Raw genomic sequence first — 15028 nt, 5'->3', positions numbered from 1 at the left:
GGTGGCATCACAAGATAGAAGGAACATGGACCTCTAAGCCAAACTGTGTATGAGTGAGAAATAACTTGTGTTGTATTAAGTCATGATATGGGGGTTATTGGCGCAACATAGACTCTCTTAACCTAATACGCAACTTAACAGAATCCCAGCCTCCTACCTCCAATTCTGACCAGAGAAGTTCCCTGGTGCAGTAACAACAAATGTCAACAGGGATTCTGTGGTGCCTAAAAGTCTAAGACAAAGCTCACCCCACTCCCTCTTCTGAATATATACACACACATAGTCTTTCACAATACACATTGACACACATTTCATTTTTTTAGACCCTGCATATGTTTCAGTTCAGTTCCATCACCATTTCCAAACCCCAGATAAGAGATGGCAGACAGTGACTGTGTACTGGTTTAATAACTACAGCCGACACTTGAACAATGCAGGTTTAAACATATGCAGAATTTTTTATAAGTACAGTACAGTACTATGGATGTATTTTCTCTTCCCTATGATTTAAGATTTTATTTTTAAAGTAACCTCTACTCCCAACATGGGTCTCGAAAGGGTAACTTTGAGATCAACAGTTGCATGCCCTATTGACTAAGTCAGCCAGGTGACCCCTTTATGATTTTCTGTCAGCACAGAACCTGATGCGGGGCTCAAACTCATGAACCGCGAGATGGATGTCCTGAGCCGAAGTTGGGCACTTAACCTACTGAGCCACCCAGGCGCCCCAATGGAAGGATTTAAACACTTTCAAAACAGAGTTCCCTTTCACTTAGTCACTTCCTGTAACTAGTTCAGGGATCTAAACTGTGATCACTGTGGAATCATAAATTGAATACTGTATTTGGATACAGGTGCTGCCACTTATCAACTCTGTATGTAGCCTTTGGCAAATCACTTCATTTTTCTGTTCTAGGGAATTGAGAAAATAAGTAGTCACTAAAAGTTTAGATTTCACAAGCTAGTAAAATCATAGGATTTTATTTTATAAGTGACTTAAAAAAATAGAAGCAACTACCTTCAATAATCGTAAAAAGAAGAACATTTTAGCAGAACATACCTTCAAAAAAGACAACCCTTTAAAAGGAGTAAGTTTAACTTTGTGAAAAAGCCAGGAAGATTCTGGGAAGATTGTGGTGGAAGCAGCACAGTTTTTGAATCTTCCCAAATATCTTTATAAAAAACCAGGGGAACCAGGATAGCAAAATGAAACCATAAAAAAGTATCTACCACAAAACTAGGTAAACACCAACATACAACACCAACGTTTAAAAGACCTGTATGATATCCAGCATCTGTGCAGACAGGAGGAGAGGGAAACGGAGCAAAGTGGTATCTGAGAGTCATGAGAATCCCTACAGGCAGCAAGTATGCTCTTGGCAAGCAAACAGGAATGCAAAAGGTCTGAAGTGAAGGAGCTGGAGCAATCAAAATCTTATGAACTGTCAAAACATTTGGACAAAGTTTCTTATACACTGGGGAGAAACTAAAAACAAAGTCTAAATTTGTAGGGAAGAGACAATATGGACAAAGTAAAAATAAAGTCCAGGGAAAAGCTGGGGAAGGGAAGGTGGTACAGCCAAAAGATGTTAAAAAGTTACTGGCCATTCTTTAAATCTTCTCAAAAACAACAGGAAACATTTTTCCAACTAATTACTTATGTTTAAAACTTTTGACAACTCATTTAGAAGATTTCAAAGGGCTTAAAAATCATTACATTCTGGTATAAACAGAATGGTTACGATTAATCCATAACCATTCGAAGTCAGAGCTGATCCAATATTAATGTCAAATGATGCCTGCAAATTCTTGACCTGCTAAATTCACTGATGATGGCGGGGGGGGGGGGGGGGGGAACACTGAGACACAAATTCCAGACACTGCCCAAACTATCATATCCCTTGGAAAAAAGTCCAAAATATACTAACACAAAAGTAAAAAAGGGGGAAAAAATCACCCCTTATATTTGCCACCAAAATATACTCTTAAAATCTTAGTGTGTTCCCTTTGTCATTTTTGTTTTATATTTAATTTTTTCACAATAACATATCATAAACATTTTTCTTCAAAACACTCCAATAGCAATTGACTTTAATATTGCACTTAATGAGGGTGCCTGGGTGGCTTAGTCGGTTACACATCTGACTTGGATTCAGTTCAGGTCATGATCTCACAGTTCATGAGTTCAAGCCCCACATCAGGTTCTGCACTGACAGTGCATGCTTAGGATTCTCTCTTTCTCCTATTCTCTCTGCTCCCCGTCCCCCACCCCCCCACTTCTCTCTTTCTCTCTCTCTCTCTCTCTCTCAAAATAAAGAAACTTAAAAAGTACTCTTAAAAAAATATTCCACTGGACGGCAAAGCATCATTTTCTGTTAAGAAAAGCACTAGAAGGAGCATGTTTGTGGCAGCTTTTTAAAATCTCATTAAATATGGGAATGTTAAATACTAGTCTAAATTTTTATCCACTAAAATGCAAATAATACAATCTTTGGCTTTTCATAAAGTAATTCCTAAAATTAAGAACACATTTTAGGGGCGCCTGGGTGGCGCAGTCGGTTAAGCGTCCGACTTCAGCCAGGTCACGATCTCGCGGTCGGTGAGTTCGAGCCCCGCGTCAGGCTCTGGGCTGATGGCTCGGAGCCTGGAGCCTGGAGCCTGTTTCCGATTCTGTGTCTCCCTCTCTCTCTGCCCCTGCCCCGTTCATGCTCTGTCTCTTCTGTCCCAAAAATAAATAAAAACCGTTGAAAAAAAAATTTAAAAAGAACACATTTTAGATGAAAAACTATTTCAAAAAACTTTAGTGAAGAAATATTTAATTTCTCTAATACATAAGGTATATTTGCATGTAAACCAAACATGAGCTTTCAGAACCAACCAATTAGTAATCATATGACAAAATATTTTAATTGAGATTTTAATCTAAAATGGCTAGCAAAAATATAGGCATTTTAAAGATGTATACATAGATTTTACTTTAAACTAAGATGGAAATTAATCACCTGCATGAAATAAAAATAGTAGAAATGAGCCAATGAAATCCTAAACCGAGTTTACCAGTAAAGAATCATAAAGAAACTCACAGTGAGTTTTTGTATGTGAACTTCCTAATTACTGTTCACCTACCCAAATGAATTAGAATAATCTTGCCCACTGTGCCAGCTCATGCCACTGAATAAAATGTACTACTTGGGAAATCATATGCTATATCACACAGTATCTGCAGCTCCCATGCTGGTAATAAGCTCTCTGACATAAATTAAGGAAATGGCTTTGATTTACATTCAATTTAAAAGATAATAAAAGTATTACAGTAATAATTAATATCCAGACATGCTACTTAAAAAAGAAATATGTCATACTTCAAAAATAGTTCATTAAAAAGAACAAATTTAAACGTTTAATTTTTTTAGCTTATATGTATATGGTTGGGACTTACTACAAAACAGCATTTTAACACCTGAACGCAAACAGCACCTGTAAAAAATTACCATTCAAGTTCTATCCAAGAAGTAGAGTAATAATGCAAAAATTTTTCTAATTAATGTGATAAACACTTATATCCTTGTATCTTAACATAAAATTATATGATATTGGATCATACTTGATAAGACTACTTCCTAAGATCAAAACAGTATCTAAAATAAAAATACACAAATAATGAAATGGACACAGTAGGGGAGGAAAAACTTTACCTCCATCATCTTAGGGTTCCTGGCTGGACCTGAATAGTAAACTCACAAAGACTGGTTAACAGGAGAAAAGTAGGTAAGTTCATTTAATTTAAGTTTTATGTGACCTGGGAACCTTCACAAGGCAATGAAGACCTAAAGAAAAAGTTAAGCCTAGAAAGTCACAGAAAAATGTGACAGGACAAAAAAGGTACAAGCCAAGGAGTAAAATGGGGGAAACTTAGCAATGCCTGTTCATCTGGATTCCCCTTGGTATCCCCCTAGCTTTGGAGATAAAGATGTTTTTTCAGGTATAGGAAGAGCACCCCTCACATGAAGGTCTTATGACCTGCTTCAGAGGAGAAGGGAGATGCACTTATCTGTTTCTCAAAATCTTTCAGATTAAAATATTCAATAAGCCAAAGTGCCATATTTTGGAGTCGCTTATTCTGAACCACACCAACACAAGATGAAAATATCTTACAAATTACCCTTTCCTAACTATTTATTTTTAGGATAATAGAGCACATGGCCGGGGGGGTGGGGGGGGACTTGCAAATACTAACCAAAAGAAAGTAGTGGCTACATTAATTTCAAACAAAGTAAAACAAGAAAGACTACATTAGTCTTACAAAGTCTTGTCTTACTAAGTACATTAAAGGGTTTAATTCACTAACAAGACAAAAACAATCCTAAATATGTAAGCACTTCACAAGTGTCAACATACCCAAGGTAATAACTAATGAAAGGAGCAACAAACAAATCCATAATTATAGTTGGAAACTTCACTACATCTCTCTCAATAATCAGAAGAATAAAAACTCAGCAAATCAGCAATGTAGAAGACTCAGTATTATCAACAAACTTGACCTAATTGATATTTATAGAAACTCCCAACATGACAGAATACACAATCCTTTCAAGTACATGGCACATTTATCAAAAAAGAGCCTATCTTGGTCCATTAAAAGAAACAAAACAAAACAAAACAAAACAAAACAAAACAAAACAAAACAAAACCCTCAACACATAAGAATTGAGACTATACAGGGGCACCTGTGAGGCTCATTCAGTTAAGCATCCAACTTCGGCTCAGGTCACGATCTCATGGTTTGTGAGTTTGAGCCCCGCATCGGGCTCTGTGCTGACAGCTTAGAGCCTGGAGCCTGCGTGGGATTCTGTTTCCCTCTCTCTCTGCCCCTCCCCTGCTCCCACGCTGTCTTTCTCTCTCTCAAAAATAAGTAAACATTAAAAGAAATTTTTTAAAGGATTGAAACCATACAAATTATGTTATTTTACCTCAACAGAAATAAACTTGAAATCAATAATAGAAAGATATCTCAAAAATTCCCCAATACTTCTAAATAACCCACGGTTCAAAAAAGGAAGGGAAATTTCAAAATATTCTCAACTATATAAAAATGGAAACATAAGATATCAAAATTTGTGGGATGTAGCTAGATTAGTGCTTGGAGGGAAACTTATAGTACTAAACACATATATTAAAAAGGGAGGAAGAAAAACAATTTTTTTAAGAGAGGAAGACCTCTTATTAATACTTTAGCTTCCACCTTTAAAAAAAAATACAAAATTAAGAGGCGCCTGGCTGGCTCAGTTGGTTGAGTGACTTCGGCTCAGGTCATGATCTCGTGGTTTGTGAGTTCGAGCTCTGCATCAGGCTCTGTGCTGACAGCTCAGAGCCTGGAGTCCACTTCAGACCCTGTGTCTCCCTCTCTCTGCTCCTCCCCTGATCTCCCTCTCTCTCTGTCCCTGTCTCTCTCAAATATAAACATTAAAAAAAAAAATTTTTAATACAAAATTAAGAAAAAATTAAACTCAAAGAAAGCAGCTGGAAGGAAATGGTAAAGATCAAAAATCAATGAAATTGAAAATGTATAATCAACATAGAAAATCTATGAAACCGGGACACCTGGGTGGCTCAGTCTAAGTGTGCGACTCTTGATTTCAGCTCAGGTCATGATCTGGAGGACTGTGGGATTGATCCCATGTCAGGCTCTGCTTGGAAATCCCTTTCTCTCTGCCCCTCCCTCACTGACACATGCATTCTCTCTCTCTCTCTCTCTCTCTCTCTCTCTCTCTCTCTCTCAAAATAAATAAATAAACATTGTAAAAAAAAAGAAAAAGAAAATCAATGAAACCAAAAGCTAGTTCTGTATAAAAAAAAAAAAATCAAAGAAATTGGTAAGCTTCTAGCTAGACTGGTCAAGATAAAAATAAAGGAGATATAAATTGCCAGTGTCAGGAAGAAGAGAAGTGATCTCATAGGGATGAAAAAGATAAAAAGGGACTATTACAAAGAACTTCATATCTATAAATTTGACAAACTCCTTGAAAGACACAACCTGCCAAAGCTAATGCAGTAAGAATAGATAGCCAGAATAGTCCTATTTCTATTAAAGAAACTGAATTCATAGTTTGAAGAAACCTTCCAACAGAGAAAACTCCAGACTCAGAGGTTATACATCTCTGAAATCCCCTTTCTCTCCTGAAAACCTCCTTCCTGAGGAGGCTCCTCTTGAATCTGGACCATATGTTCTCTAGGCCAGCTATATAGCTGTCCCTCCTAGAACATCATTTCACTGTTCTCCTAGGTTAGATTTATGGTTTCCTACATTTCAGGCCTTTCTTTCACTTCTTTATTTTGCTTGAGCCTAACTTCTGATGCTTTCCAGGCATGAAAGTATCTTTGTTCTACTCCCATACTTCATTGTTAAGTAGCCACAATTCTGGTCAAGAAGACTGCTGTTGGTACACTCAGTTCTTTTTTCTATTTTGGTTTTCTCTCTGGAAACCTTCAAGATTTCTTTAATTTTTTTTTTCATTCTTGATGCTGTGAAATTTCACAAATGTGTGCCACAGAGGCAGATTTTGTTTTGTTTTAAATGTTGAACATTCTTAGAAACAGAAACAGAATGTTATATGATTTTTAATGAAGGCTGTTTTGGTTAGGGTGATAGAATATAGGGTAACATTTCACTGTAATATTTTTATATATGTTGCTTGCAAGAGTTTGTAACAAGCATATATTATTTTTATAAAAGCTATGCCATTAAAAAATAACAAGAAAGTCGCACAATATCAATTAAAACTTTAGATATTCAAACTCTGATTCTATAATTCTACTTCTATAAATCTATGTTCTAGCAAGGGGTGCAAATATATACATACAAGAATGTATATAGCAGTGCTGTTTATACCATTAAAAAACTGGAAACAGCACAAATATCTAGCGGTTAGTGTTGGTACTATACCTATAGTATATATCTATGGTGTATATATATATATGGTATATGGTATATATCTATGGTACTTATATACTATAAACATTATTATGCATATAAAAACATCTATGGTACTTATATACTATAAACATTATTATGCATATAAAAACACTGACACAGATGTATAAAATATTCCTAAATGAAAAAGAGTATTGTAAAATAATAAAGCATTACCAGTGTTACATTAAAATAAAAAAGCAAACAAACCAAACCATGTGTTTGGGTATATATACACATATAAGGAAAAGCATAAAAGTCTGAAAAGATGCATCCCAGGACGCAATGCTTCTACAAAAGAATGGTAAAGGATATATAATTTCCACAATAACTGAAAATAGAATAATATAAAATATGAATGGATTTAATGATCACCAAATGCTCCAAATGTAAGACAAAGATGTCCTATTGGATTTTTAAAAATCCAATTCTATGCCCACATTAACCAAAAGAAGGCTGAAATAGGTATATCAAAATTCAAAAGAGATCACAGACAAGAGAAGACTAAGGAAACATAACTAAATGCAACATGGGATCTGGATTGGGTCCTAGAACAACAACAATAACAACAAAATTAATGGAAAAACAGGTGATATTTGGATAAAGTGTATAGTTTTGTGAATATTATAACAATATTAATTTCTTGGTTTTGATCATTGTACTATGATTACACATTGTATTAACATTAGAAGTAGGGTGAAGAATTTTTACAGGAGCTCTGTAGTATTTTTCTAACTTTTTAGTGAATCTAAAATTATTTCAAAATTAACAGCTTTTAAAAATAGCAGACTAGACTTGGGACGCCTGGGTGGCTCAGTCGACTAAGCCTCCTCCGACTTCAGCTCAAGTCACGATCTCACAGTTTGTGAGTTCGAACCCCCTGTTGGGCTCTCTGTCAGCACAGAGCCCACTTGGGATCCTCTGTCCCACACCCTCTGCCCTCCCCCTGCTTATACTCTCTCTCTCTCAAAAATAAATAAACATTAGGGGCACCTGGGTGAGCTAGTTAGTTAAGCGTCTGACTCGGGCTCAGGTCATGATCTCATGGTTAGTGAGCTGGAGCCCCAAGTCAGGCTCTGTGCTGATAGCTCAGAGCCTGAAGCCTGCTTCGGATTCTGTGTCTCCCTCTCTCTTTCTGCCTCTCCCCCGCTTGCACTCTATCTCTCTCTGAAAAATAAACATTAAAAAAAAGCACTTTAAAAAAACAGATAAACATTAAAACATTTTTAAAACTCAGAGTAGACTTTAAAACAAAAGGCATTACTAGAGATAAAAAGGAACACTTCTTACTGGGGAGAAAAAGCTTCAATTCATAAGAAGATAGACTACTTATAAAGTTGTATGTTTCTGATAACATGACCTGAAAATAAATAAATCAAAAATTGATAGAACTACTAGGGAGAAATAAATCTATGATTACACACAGAGATTTAATACACTGTAAATTCTCAGTATTTATCAATCAAGCGAGCACATGCGTGCTCGCACACACCCACACCCCACAACCACACCACACACACAAATCAGTAAGGAAAGAGATTTTAAAAACAGCATTAAGAAACTTCATCTAACAGACACAATAAAGCATGGCACCAACCACAGAATTCACATCTGTTCCTCTCTCACACACACTCATATTTACTCAGCATTTAAAAAAACAAACAAACAAAAAAACATATACAAAGCAAGTACTCGCACATTAATATTTTGATGGTAGTTACAGGGGTGTTAACTTTTTAATTATTCATTGAACTGTCCACATTATTTTATATCCTTGTCTTTACATGTATTACATTTCACAGTAAAGTTTTTAAAAAGTTAACTTATCTATTAGATGTCATATTTTTCCCCAGTTTTTTAAAACTTGTTCCACAGCAGCAAAATTCTCAAGACAAAATTATGAAGGAGGGGAAGTTGGTATACTTCGACAGAATATAAAACAAGATTCAGGATTAAGGGTTCCAGCAAAATAATCCCTGTTGTACTCTAGTAGCTTCCAAAATCATCAATTAGCCACTTTAATGAAACCCTCAACCAAAGTATTAATTCTCAACTTTCAAAGTAATATCTCCTTATGTTGCCTGTCTTGAAATCAAATATACAGCAATTAAGTTATAACCAAAACAAATACAGAATAGTTAAATGATTATTTTGCTTTTCAAAAAGTAAAAATAACATATTCTCAAATATGTTTAAAATGATAAAAATAGACTGAAGCTATGTTCACAAAACTCTAGGATGAACTATTTCTTTTTAAAAAGTTTCTTTTTATTAAAAATTAAAAATTGGGGGTGCCTGAATGGCTCAGTTGTTTAAGCATCCAACTCTTGCTTTCAGTTCAAGTCATGATCTGGCAGTTTGTAGGTTTAAGCCCCATGTCGGGCTCTGCACTGCTGGCTGGCAGCACCTGCTTGGGATCCTAGCTCTCTGCCCTTCCCCTGCTCACATTCTCTCTCTTTCTTTCTTTCTTTCTCTCTCCCTCTCTAAGTATAAATAAATAAACTTCAAGGGGGAAAAAAAAAACCTTTAAAAAAATTAAAAATTGGGGCACCTGGATGACCTAGTCAGTTAACTGTCCAACTTCAGCTCAGGTCATGATCTTGTGGTTGGTGAGTTTGAGCTCCACATCGGGCTCTGCAATGACAGTGCTGAGCCTTTTTGGGATTCTCTCTCTCCCTCTCCCTGACTTGCTCGTGTTCTCTCTCAAAATAAATAAACTTTTACAATAAATTAAATATTACTACAAGTAGTTTATTACTTAACTGTTGCTGCTACACAAATTACTCCAGAACTTAGCAGGTCAAAACAACACACATTTGTTATCTTAGTTCCTGAGGAATCTACTACTGCTTAGATAGGTCCTGGGGTTCAGGGTCTCTAACAAGGTGGTAATCAAGGCATCTGGCAGGGCTACAATCATTTTAAGGTTTCACTGGGACAAGATTTTCCAACTTGACTCAGTGGCTGTTGGCAGGATTCACTTCCTAGGGGTTACTGAACTGAGAACTTCAATTCTTTGTGGGCTATTGGCCAAAGGCTCTCCTCAATTCCTTGACAGGGGGATCTTTCTAAGGTCAGTTCATGAGATAGCAGATGGCTACATCAAAGTGAGCAAGCAAGAAAGGTATAGCAAAAAGGAGGTGATAGTCTACTATAACATAATCTTGTAAGTGACAGCCCAGCACTTTTGACATAGTCTATCAGAAGTGAGCCTTTTAGTAGTCTACCTCAAGGGAAAAGGATTACACAAGAGTGTGAATACCAGGGTTATCTCAGAAGGCTGGCTCTTACAAGTAGCATAACAGAAAAGGAAACCGAAATAAAAGTCAGGAGAACTAGATTCTAGTAACTATGTGGCTAACTACAATGTCTCAGTATTTTCATTGAGAAAAAATGAGGCCTAAATGACCTCTAGGGTAATTTAAATTCTAAATTCTGTGCTTCTCTACGAAGTCTTTTGAAAAGAGTTACCAAGGATTAGAGATATTTGGTCAAAATGCCTCATTTTATAAAAACCAAATTCCAGGAAAGGTTAACGTAGACAGGTAGTAAGCCACACTTATTCTGCTCTTATACCCAGTGCTTTTGCATAATGGCACATTGCTTTTACAGTCAATGTCCTAAAACAGCCCTATCCCCTCTTTATAATAGTATCAAAATCCAAGATATTGAATGGAAGTTGAGAGTAATAATACACTAACAAGAGCAGCAAAAACTGATTAATGTATTGAGAATAATAATCAAGTACTAACAAGAGCAGCAAAAATTGATGTTGTGAATTTATCTTTTTCTTTCACCAACCCTAAAACAATCTCTGTAGGTGGCATGTGAGATGAAAATGAACTATCCTCTGCCCATCCCCAGTCACATGTATCTAGACATTTTAGTAGTAAGTCTGCTGGACGGGAAGTATAAAAGCAACAAATAATAAATCGCAGCAGAGAAATACAGTCACTTTAAGTAAAGAAAACACGATTAAATATAACCGAAATGAAGCATCTAAAAATTGAAACTGCAACCAGAAAAGGCAAGGTTTGTCCCCACTGGAATCCTAGAAAATACAGAGTCCCAGAGGTCGACAATGACAATATGATGCAGGCAATGTCCAGGAAAGTAGGTACTCTAGGAAGCTAATGACAACATCTGGGTCCAGATGTCCATGGTCCAGCACCATTAAACATTTGCATTACATAAACACCCTATTTGTTCCTATATGAGATCCACTTTATACCCTTTACCAACCCTAATATTTGTAATGACTCCAACTCTGATGCAAGAAGTACAGTTAAAACAATGCATATAAGTACAATTATTTTGTGTGGCAATTATGAAGCAGTAAGGTATTTGCATTAGTCAAAATATGTGTGAATGTGTGTGTAAAAACACATGTATATAATTGCAGAAATGGATCCAAAATTTCTATGTAAGAAAGGAGTAAGGATAGCAGTGGTTGGTGGTGGAAGCTAGGTCTAGTGGCTTATCTTAAATCTTAATATTTTATCTTATCCCATAATAATCAAGTAAGAATGACCAAAACTCAGTTATCTATCTCAAAGAAAAGATCAAGTTGATGAGAATACCCCTAACTCTCTCATTGGTTTTAGCATATTATCTAACTACATTCATAAATTCACTTCTATAAACCACCTAAAATAAGAGAAATTGTTAGCTAAAAATGTTAACATAGATTGAAATAATAGTCAAAAAAGTTTTTTTTTATATTTTCCAAAGTTTTTTGATATTTTTTGGTACTGAGTGAAAAGCAGGGGGCCCAAAGTAAGAGAAGATGAACTGGACAGTCCAATGTGGCATTTAAAGAAGAGAGGACCTCTATCATGGGCAGGGATGAAATAGCTGAGTTTCATGGCCCAAGCCATTGGTTATTACTTTCCATATTATGAGAATATTCAATCAGGTAGATAAAAATTTTAATCATGCCATGCCATGATGGAATGGCTCAAAAGACAGTATCTGAAAGTACTGCAAAAAGTATTTTATGCTTTTGTACTTTTTTTTTTCCTCAAAGTGTCCAGAACTGTTTGGATATTCATCCCTTTCTTAGCATTTTACGCACTATCAGAAAAGGGGTTGTATCTCCTGTCTTTTCTCACCTCTTACCTCTCTTTTGTTTCTCAGTTATAAAGGGCTGGGAAAAAGTAGGAGCAGTAAGAACAGTTTAGGGAAGCCTGAAACAGCTATCTAATTAGCCCTGAGGTAAAACTGGTAAGAAGCAAAGAAAATATACTTAGAGATTTAAAATTTAACTCCAAAACACTATAGCACATGCTGCTTAATACTATTATTTAACCTCAAAACACTACAGCACACAATACTTAATACTGTTAGTTTTCAGGGTTTTTTTTTTTTTTCAATGTAGCCCCTCTCAATAATTTCACCACCACCAATGGGCTAAAGATTGAACTGTCATTTTGAACAGTTATTTTCCAACATAGTAGGTTGGCAATCTATGAAACAAGAATCAAAGAAAGGGGGGAGGAAGAGAGGGAAGGAAGGCAAGCTAGCAAGCAGGCAGGCAAAAAAGAAAGAAAAGACAAAAAGAAGGAAAGAAAACAAGGAAGAAAATAAAACTGTATATTGTATATGGACTGCAAAGCCTAAAACGCAAGCAGTCATAGCTTTATATGGTAGTGCTTTAAGTGAATCTTTACAGGGATGCCTGGGTGGCTCAGTAGGTTAAGTGGCCGACTTCGGCTCAGGTCATGATCTCACCGTTCGTGAGTTCGAGCCCCACGTTGGGCTCTGTACTGACACCTTGGAACCTGGAGCCTGCTTCTGTTTCTGTGTCTCCCTCTCTCTCTGCCCCTCCCCTGCTCATGCTCTGTCTCCCTCTGTCTCAAAAATAAGTAAAACATTAAGAAAAAAAATTTTAAATGAATCTTTACAATGCAAGGACTGCCTACATTTACTACTTGGCCCCTAACAAAAAAAATTTGATGACCCTCGCAATAGAGGATATCCAAATGGCCGATAACATATGAAGAGGTGTTAAGTATTACTAGTCATTATTAAGGAAATTACGGAAAAACACCAATGTGATACCACTACACGCCCACCAGAATGGCTAAAATGGAAAAGACAACACTAAGTGTCGCGAGCATTTGGAGGAGCCAGAATTCTCAAACAATGCCAAATAGGAGTGCTGAAACAACTAATTCGAACAACTTTTTTGGTAATATACACAAGAAATACATACCTGCATACCCTATATATAGACATTTCACCAACAGGTACGTGTATATCTAACAGAAATGTATACGTAGGTTCACCAAAATACAGCTGACCCTTGAATAATGCAAAGGTTGGAAGCACCAACCCTACACAGTCAAATATACAAGTTTAACTTTTGACTCCCTAAGAATTTAATTACTAATAGCCCACTGTTGACTGGAAGCCTAATCGATAACATAGTCTATTAACACACATTTGGTGCATGTATTATATACTATGTTCTTTTTTAAAAAATTTTTTAGCATTTATTCATTTTTGAAAGGCAGAGAGAGAGCGCATGCGAATGGGGGAGGGGCAGAGAGAGAGAGGGAGACACAGAAACAGAAGCAGGCTCCAGGTTCCGAGGTGTCATCACAGAGCCCGACGCGAGGCTCAAACTCACGGACCGGACCGCGAGATCATGACCTGAGCTGAAGTCGGACGCTTAACCTACTGAGCCACCCAGGCGCCACTATATACTATATTCTTACACTAAAGCTAGAGAAAACATTAAGAAAATCATAAGGAAGAGAATATACGTTTACAGTAGTATACTATATTTATCAAAAAAAAAAAAAAATCCACACATGGGTGGACCCCTGCAGTCTAAACACATGTTGTTCAAGGGTCAACTCTACTTGCAAAAATGTTCATAATAGCCAAAAACTGGATGGAACACTATACAGCATAAGAACTACTGCTACATAATTTGTGTAAATCTCACAAATACAATATTGAGCAAAAGTGAGACTCAAAGGACTATTTACTGCATGATTCCATTTATATAAAGCCAATTAACAAGTAAATTCATAGATGACTTTAGAAATCGACATAATGGTTACCTCTGGAACCCAATCACACAAAGTGGAGTTTCTAAGATTCAAGTAATGTCCTTTCTTGATCTAGGTACTAGACACATGGATATGTACGCTCTGTACACTTTTGATTTATGCGGTTTTCTCTATGTCTATTATACCTTAAAAATTAACACACTAAAAAGATTTTTATAAAATCTATTCCTTTAAAGGACTGTCCACCCTTTCATTTTTCTGACTTATCATCATTACTTCTCACCAATGAGATCTCTTAATTCCTGTAATATAGAAGTCAACTTAGTTATTTTTCTTGGTATACTATTGCACAGGATACCCAAATGATTATGCACCTGTCATTTTCGGTTAGTACCACACTAGGTGCCAAGGTGAAACTTTGAAAAGCCAATAACTTAAGATAGTATGTTAAAGTTACCGGGAGGGTGGGGGAGCCTTGAAAAGTGGTTTTGTTTGGTCCTTTGTTTTGGTTTACCTTTGTCTATCTCCACAGTGATTTAATCTGCATAAAATGTTCAAAAAAGCTTTTCAAAAACTCTGCTCTTGTGGAAAGCTTTTTTTTCTTTCTTTCTTTCTTTCTACCATCCTGCTGCTACCTTGTGTTTAGTTACTTCCATTCATGGAGCTTAAAATACTTCACAAATACTGTTGGGTGGTGTCACCTTCCAGAAAAATTTGGGCTCAGGCACACTGTGAACCTAAAAATTTCTAACAGTACCTTTCTACAGCTCCGCTCCCAGTGCCTAAAGAAGCACCGTCTTCTATGCTAAAACTTGTAAGTGCGAGAACTGAAATCCACAAAGATTAAGTCACTCTCAAGGACACAGAGTCATAGGCTGAGCCAGGACCTGAACTCTCCAACTAACAGCCACTTAAGGGAAAAACAAACAAAAATCTACACCCTTGAATAAATGCTCAGCTGTTGAACTTCTGTAATAAGAAACAGGAGGGTGCCGAAACTATGCCCAGAAAGAGGACCTGAGGACCCCACGACGCTGAC

At 36.5% G+C, this 15028-nt stretch overlaps 1 protein-coding gene across 7 annotated transcripts in view; it reads right to left on the bottom strand.

The window, feature by feature from the left end:
• Positions 1–15028, bottom strand: part of MIPOL1 (mirror-image polydactyly 1) — a 320020-nt gene that overhangs the window by 289975 nt on the left and 15017 nt on the right. The window lies entirely within an intron of this gene.

Source organism: Panthera tigris, chromosome B3, assembly GCF_018350195.1.
Source record: "Panthera tigris isolate Pti1 chromosome B3, P.tigris_Pti1_mat1.1, whole genome shotgun sequence".
Taxonomy (NCBI): domain Eukaryota; kingdom Metazoa; phylum Chordata; class Mammalia; order Carnivora; family Felidae; genus Panthera; species Panthera tigris.
This window is presented reverse-complemented; position numbering and strand designations above follow the sequence as displayed.